The following is an 8,252-nucleotide window of genomic DNA, read 5'->3' as shown; positions in this document are numbered from 1 at the left end:
TACTTGCTTCACAACTCCAGAGTTCTCGCTCTGTGCAACTTTCTCTTCTCTTGTACTCTGTCTCATGCATTCAGTACCCCTGGTCTCTTCAGATTCTCAGTCCCATCTATTCGGTGGAAAGAATCAACCGAGCCCACCTGTCGTTCCCTCCCCTGAGACGTGGCTTGGAAAGGCGCTTTCCGCAGTAACCTGAGGCAATGATAGGGCTCTCAACGTTTTCTTTTTTGTCTCTCAGGGATCGTTGTCTTTTGTCTGACGCTCAGTGTTTCATATACTATAAACCCCTCTCCCCCCGCCGTCCCGCCTCCCCGTGCCCTTATCCTCAGTTTCACTTTCTGGAGTTTCAGTTGCCCATGATCAATCGCAGTCTGAAAATATTAAATGAAAAAATCCAAAAATAAACAGTTTGTAAATTTCAAGTTGTCCACCATTTTGAGTTGCATGATGAAGTCTTCCTCTCTGTCCCACCAGAGATGTGAATCATCCCTTGGTGCAGCATACCCATGCTGTAGATGCTACCCACCCACTAGTCACTTAGTAACTGTCTCTGTTATCAGATCCACAGTCACAGCTGGCATCTCAGTGTGAATATTCAAGTCTTCCTGATTTTACTTAATAATGACAAGGGTAGTGATGTCGACAATTCAGATATGCCAAAGAAAAGCCATAAAGTGCTCCCTTTTAATAAAAAGGTGAGTATAGTATAATATTTTTGAGAGATTACATTTACATAATGTTTGTTGCAGTACATTATTATAATTAATCTATTTTATTATTAGTTATTGTTAATTACTTACTATGTCTAATTTATAAATTGAACTTTATCATGGGTATGCATATATAGGAAAAAAAACATAGTATATATAGAGTCTGATAGTATGACAGTTTCAGGTATCCACTGGGAGTCTTGGAATATAGCCCCTGTAGATAAGCAAGGACTACAGTAAGTCTTTATTTTCGATTCAACAATGGGGTGAATATGAAATATTATATGGAAGTGAAAGTCCAACTTAATCTTGTTTTAAAACTAGAATATAAAAATGTCTCCAGAGAGTAATATGTAACATAGAAAATAATACCTCACAGCATTTATGTAGTATGTACTATGTGTACTACACTGGAATATGGAATGAAAATACTAGAACTCTTAATTATGTTCCTCATTTCAAATGAAATATGAGAAAATTCAACAAATACTGATATTCAATATGCAACTCAACAACATTCTCACTGGGTGTGTATTTCTGACCACCGAGATTCACTTCTTTCATTAAATGAATAGCAAAATCAACAACAAGGGACAGAGATGTTTGTGTTTGTATTTTTCAGTGCATCATGAACCTTGAAATGTATTTTAAAATATAATCTATATAATCGAAACAGTTGCTTCTATAAAATCAAGAAATTACAAAAGATTTATTAAATATCAGTAATATACTAAGTAGTATCCCTGAAAAGCTTTTCTTTCACAGAGTTCAGTGGCTATCTCATGTTGATCTTAAATTGGAGTTGTTTTTCTTTTATAGAAAGACATTTCTAAATCTGCTGACATTTAATCATAATAACTCACTGTCACTAGATGCTGCCTAGCAGATTTTTTTTTTAATCATGAACAATATGTACCTTTAAGCTAAATGAGACTGAATAAAAAGAGTTGAGCTGTTTTCAAAAGATCTCCATTGCTGTATGGATGAAAATGTTGAAAATGAAGGTATTAAAATACTCTCCTGTTTTCAGAAATGCACTTTTTTTTTGTTTGCATCTGTGTATGTGAATATCCCTTTTAGCTGTGATAATCATTAAAACCAACTATCAAAGTAAATAAAACTTGAAATTAGACTTCGATTTGTTCTATCAGAGTTAAATCCAGATTTTCAGAAATAATGCATCTATATATTATATGCTCAAATAAAAGTACACTAATTAATTAAAAGTGTAATAATGTAAAATAATTAGAGTATTTTTTGCATTCTTTACTTTTTTACGAGTGCTATTTAGAATATGCTTGCAGTGTTAATACAGGAATATGAATGATTTATAAATATATGCATGCATAAAATCATATGGAGTTACAAACTTAATCTTTTCTCTATAAGAATGAGAAAGAAAAATAAAGTAGATCACTACTCTGTGAAAGTTACTTCTTCTGTTTCCTAAGAGTAAAACTACTTTGAGAACTAAGTGTCTCTGTGTTTTACAGTTGCCATGAATATAATTGCAACCTTTTAATCAACTCCAAAGTTCCGAAGTATCATACCATTTTAAAAGAATATTTTAAATTTCCATTTAAAAAATTAAGTCATATTTATTTTATATGTCTAATCTTTCTTCATAACTATTTTTTATGTTCACTTAAGCTAATATAGTTTTTGACAGAGGTATTTTATTTGGAGAGAGCAAGATCTGTTGGTAAGCCTACATTACGTCTAATACCTATATAACCATTGATTTTAAGTTATCCCTTAAAATACACTATTTTTAGCAGTAACAAAATATACATTTAAGTGTTATTAGATTTCAATTAATTTTCAGTATATCCTTTTATACTCACTGTCTTCTTTTTCCATGTAAAACAATTGGTTGGTATTCTGAGGAGATTTTGTGACTATTATGAAATAAAACCAAAACAACTTATCCATTTTAAACTTATCCACTATTTCAAGGGAACATGAGTATATACTTGAATCACTTAAATGTGTGCAGTTTTTCTATTTCTTTTATTTTGCCTTATGGATTATTTCTATTATCATAACATTAGCACAGACCTTTAATGGTTTCCTCTGAGCTCTCCTATGTAGAAGAGAAGCCTATTATGTTCTCAGTAACAAAACATTGTGAACTAACTACAAAACAGAATGAACTAACCAGCACTTTATATGCTTTATAAATTAGGAGCATAAAAACAAAAGTGGTCCTTTCAAGTAAGGCTCTAAGACATATCATTATGAGATCTGCAAATGCTACTATAAGCAATGACCTACTGCCAAGAAATGCATACCTAAAAAGCCACGCTTTTTCTGATCAAATTTAAATAGGACCTTACTGGGATTTAGCTCATTATTATGTGAAATCAGATATGTATGGGTCAAAACATGTGCCTGAAATACAAATTATTTTGTAAATGCTATAAAAACAATCTTTCACTGTATTTTAGTGTCTAGAGACCAGTTTTACACACTCTTACGTAAAATTCTAAAGGCAGATATAATCCTGTTTAAATTTCCCTTCCTAATTAGGAAAACTGAGTCTTAAAGCCATTAAGCCAAATGTCTTAGGTAAACAAGATCACAGAGCTAGCAGGAGGGAACACAGTGCTCTCATTTGGGCCTGCTAGCTAAGTTATCTGTCTTTTCACCTCTTCATTACACAATTTTGAAAGGAAAACAACATATAGCAAATCTGAGACATCACTACTGTTACACAAATCACGTCAAAGATAACTTTGAGTATCACTAAAAGTACTTGTCATCCCAACCAAGTAATTGGAAATCATCTCTCAAGATTCTGTTCTTAATTCTCTTTCTTTAAATTTCAACGTTGTAATGCTAGCCATTAAATAATTTTCTTTGGCTATTATATTCCTTTAATATTAAGCGCATAGGGTGAAATAAGTTTGGAATGAACAACAGGAGTCTAAGGAAAAGACCAGTTTTGTTCAATCTATTTTGAAGCATATTTATTAAGTGGTAATGGCTTAGAGATACAACACCTCTAAGTAAACTGCATTAAAGTTTGTATAAAAAGAGAAAGGGTAGGAGGAAACCCAAATAAAGACAATTTCTCCTATCAGATATCATGACTGGGGCTAAGAATAAAAGAAGAGGACTAACCATGTGGATAAAAAGAATCCATTCAGTAGATTTATTGAAAGTGTAGTGTAATAGGATAATGTGTCCTTACTTTGTGCCACTCTGAGCTATATATTATAAATATATACCAATTGCATACATTCTGCCTCGGGCTGCTTTAAATAAATGCATAACTGCATAATTTGTATAATTTCTTCCTAGAATTTAAGATCACCTATTTTTTTAAATAACGAGAAATATCTACGTATAGTGAAGCATATAAATATCTAATGTTTTAGGATTTAAGAGAGAAATATGAAATGATATATACTTTCATCTTTGAGCAAATTAGCCTCTCTATGCCCTTTTCCTCTCTCTCTGGTTTCTCCTCAGACAGACTCTGCTAAGCAATCCTAGTCTTTCTATCTCTATATGTTCTTGGGCCATAAGGCCCCGTTATCTTGTCTATCAAGACTCACTTCCCAGGCTCACTCCCCCAGGCCAATAACTTCTAATTCTTCTTAGACAAAAATATTTATCCTCATCTCATTCTTTATCCCCAACTTTCTCCATCATCTCAAGACTCATATCAACTTAACATGGGCAAACTCTAATTCTCAATCCCCCTCCCAAACCTGCTCTGTAAATAATATTCCCGAATTCAGTGTTACCTTCATTAACTCAGATACTCAGACCTTGAAATGGAGTCATCTTTAACTCTCTACTTTCTCTCATTTTTCTCATTCTATTCAACAATAAATCCTGTCTGCTCTACAACTTGCATCCTTGCTCCCCTCAGTTTTATCTCTTTACTGATGTCATTCTGGTCCAAGCCACCATCATCCCTTACCTGAACCACGGAAATAACCTAACCACTCTATTCCCTGATTCTACTCTTGTTCTTCTGCATTATACAGTCTATTCTGCGCGCGCACACACACACACACACACACACACACACTTATTTCAAAATTTATAACTATCTCACATCTCCACTTAACTGTCCTCAAAGACTTTCCATTACATTTAGAATAACCATTGAAATAACTTACAGAGAAATTTCTAAAAGCTCCTGTGACATCCTTGACATTATTTCTCACAACTCTTCTTTCTTATTTCACTCAGGACACACTTATCATCTCACCAAAACACCAGGCCTGCTCCAGACTCCAGGCCGTGCACTTACTTGTTTCCTCCATTTGGAATGTGCTTCTAACGAAATTTGTGTTGCCTTCTCCCTCAGTTCTTTATCTGCTTCATTTTATCCCACACGAGAAAGACCTTATCTCAAAACTCAATATAATATATGAGGCAGAACTGTACGAGATTGAAAATATTCATCTGTTTCTGATTTAAAGTTTGTTCAACCAATGGTAATCTCCACTCTCCATCTCTTCCTGTTTCCTTTCAAGTGGTTTTATTGACTTTGTAGCACCTAGTAGTTACCTACCCTCATAATGAGTTTTCACTCATTTATCTGTTCACCATCGGTCTTTTCACACTAGATTTGAATACAAGCTGCACATTTAACAAGACTTTGTTTTATTTCCTTTGAACAATGTCTAGCATAGGAAGCAATCAATAAATATTCAATATATAGATAAATTTTCATTTTATAGATCGAAAATAATAAATAATTTACCTGTCTCTTTTCATAGAACAAAATTGGAATATCTGTGATAAAAATCACTAATTTGTATGATCCTAGGCTTTATGCTTTATTCTAATTTCCATATTTCATATTTTTTATTTCAGTTTTGTTACATATATTAGTATTTGAATATGGACTTAATTTTTCTTCTATGAAACATATGAAGAACCATAGCAACTCTAGATATACAGTTATGTGTTTCCAGAGGTTCTTAATAAATTATACTGTGTGTGAAGCACACTGTGCTGGGACCTGGATGGAAAAAAGAAAACTATATTCTCTTCATCATGCAACAGCAGCTTCTTAGCATTTCAAACACTGCATGATAGTAGTAATATGAAGTTCTCAGCCCAGGAAGAAAGCAGAGAGTAGCAAAGGTCATCTATCTAATATTCCAGAAATCTCTAAGTAAACCAGTAAAGCATTCTTTTTTCTTTTATTTCCATGTGGGTTTCTCTATTTCCAGTTTGTTTTCCATATTTATTTCTCTCTATTTCTGTGGCTGTAGTATTGGGATGTGAAATTAAAATTTAAAGTAGATATGTACATCATGAATGAAGTTTTATGTTGGTAAGTTAAAAATATGATGATTTACTCATTTATCCATATATATGTGTGTGTGTGTGTGTGTGTGTGTGTGTGTGTATATATATATATATATATATATATAGTTTTCTATTACACTCCTCAATTAATTTCTTTTTTAAAGTTATAACAGAGGGTTCGTTTTTCTATTATAAACTGAAGAAGCAAAAAACAAGAGATCACCAAGTAGTTCTAAAGGAATAACGTGCTTTGACTTAGTCTGAGACTTCATATGTCATTTTAAAAAGGTATTACTCAGATATAAGAAAAGATGAAATACTGCCGTTTGAGACAACATGATGCATTTGAGATGATCATGCTAAATGAAATAAATCAGATAGAAGAAGTTGAGAACCATATGGTTTCACTCATATGTGGGATATAATACTGAAAGCCAACAAACGAACAAGACACAAACAAAACCTCATAGACACAGACAACAGTTTAGTGTCTATGAACAAAACCTCATAGACATAGACACAGGGGGAAAGCGGGGATGGAGGAAAGGTAGATAAGAGTAAAGGGGGTCAAATATATGGTGATGGATGGAGTTTTGACTAGGTGGTGAACACACAATGCAATAGACAGATGTTGTGTTATTAAATTATACCCTTGAAACCTATATAATTTTATTAATCAATATCACTCCATTAAATTGAATAAAAATACAAAAAAAAAAACGTAATGCTTTACATTTATATTCCCAACTAAAGATAAAATGTCAGTTTTCTTCTCCTCACTTAACGTTAAGCTCCCTCTGGTAACTTTGGTGTTCTCCAAACTTGTTCAGTTCTCTTGCTGTTCCCTGTCCTTGTGCTTACGCCGAACTCATTTCCTCTAAGTCCTCTGTGTTGTACTGTTACCTTTAAAAGGTCTCTGGATCTCTGGACAGGTGAGGGAGAATCGATGTGATGTAGTCTCACCTCCTTTTTTAATGCCATCCCTTGGTTTTCTTCATTCAAAGCACCAGGCAATGTCATATAGGTGAATCTAATCTTACCGAAATGTGTAGAAAATTAAACATGTCTTTATTATTATTTCTCAGCCCTCTGCAGACATATGGGGATAAATAAATGCCTGGACACTGGGACAAATAAAGGAAGAAATAGGTGAGCCTGAAGTATAGCATGCCCAAATTTTATCGAAGCAATTGAATATATCAAGGAAAAACAATATCAGGATATGAAAAATATTTTTTAGTATTTATTTATACTGACAAGTTTTTATATCTGATATTGAAAAAGTCTCAAATGTATACAAAAGCAGAGAAAACATTTAAAAGAACCTCCATGTCGGCATCAACCAGCTTCAGTAACTACCAACCACAACCAATCTTTTTCATCTATAAGACCCAGTAATCCTCCCCTTCCTGGCTGGATACTTCTGAATCAAGTTCCAAATCTCAGAATTTATAGCATTTATTCTGTATAAATAAGTTTTAATAACATGTAGAGAACACACACATATATATAAATTAACATACATAAATGGATATACAAATCGGGAAAATTTAACAGAGACTGAGGAAAACGGAATTAGTGTGAATAAAGACATATTAGAACTTGCCACTTTAGGATGACTATAGATCTAAATGATAACTTAAATGTAGTTCTGCCTCTTAATGATATTGCTACCTTTAATATGCTATTAATTGAACTAACCTAGGAGTTCTGTTCTTCCTTATATATTGAATGGATGATTATGTTTCTTTCTGCTTATTTGCTTATGATGTGGCACAATACCTAATTATATGTATACAAAGAATGAATGAATTGAAAATTCTTGGTGAAAACAGTCACCGCCAAGTTTTCAAGCTACACACTAGTAAGCAAGTAAATTATAGAGGTATTAATTTAATACATTTGCTCATTTGTAGTTTCCTATATTCAAGATATATATATATATATATCTTGAATATATATATATCTCTTGAAATGGGTAAGAGCTTGTTCTCTCTGATGCATTGAGGTGCCAAAGAAAAATATAAAATTATTCTGATTTTGAGAAGTCTAATGTAAATGTACATTTACACATAAGATGATGAATACTAAGAGAAGCATTTTATATGTTCTTAATAAGTTAATAGAATTCTCAAAGAATACAATATTAACATTTTTTAGCTATTTTAATGGGTTGTCGTTAATCATAGTCTTGAAAACTTTTTTTTTTTTTTAGGCGAGGCAACCCTTGGTTGACCCCGCAGATTAAAAGGACCTTGTCAGCTTACA

This window comes from Pteropus alecto, unplaced genomic scaffold (genome assembly GCF_000325575.1).
Source record: "Pteropus alecto unplaced genomic scaffold, ASM32557v1 scaffold35, whole genome shotgun sequence".
In the NCBI taxonomy this organism is placed as follows: domain Eukaryota; kingdom Metazoa; phylum Chordata; class Mammalia; order Chiroptera; family Pteropodidae; genus Pteropus; species Pteropus alecto.
The sequence above is the reverse complement of the archived record's forward strand: the minus strand, read 5'-3'. Positions refer to the sequence as shown.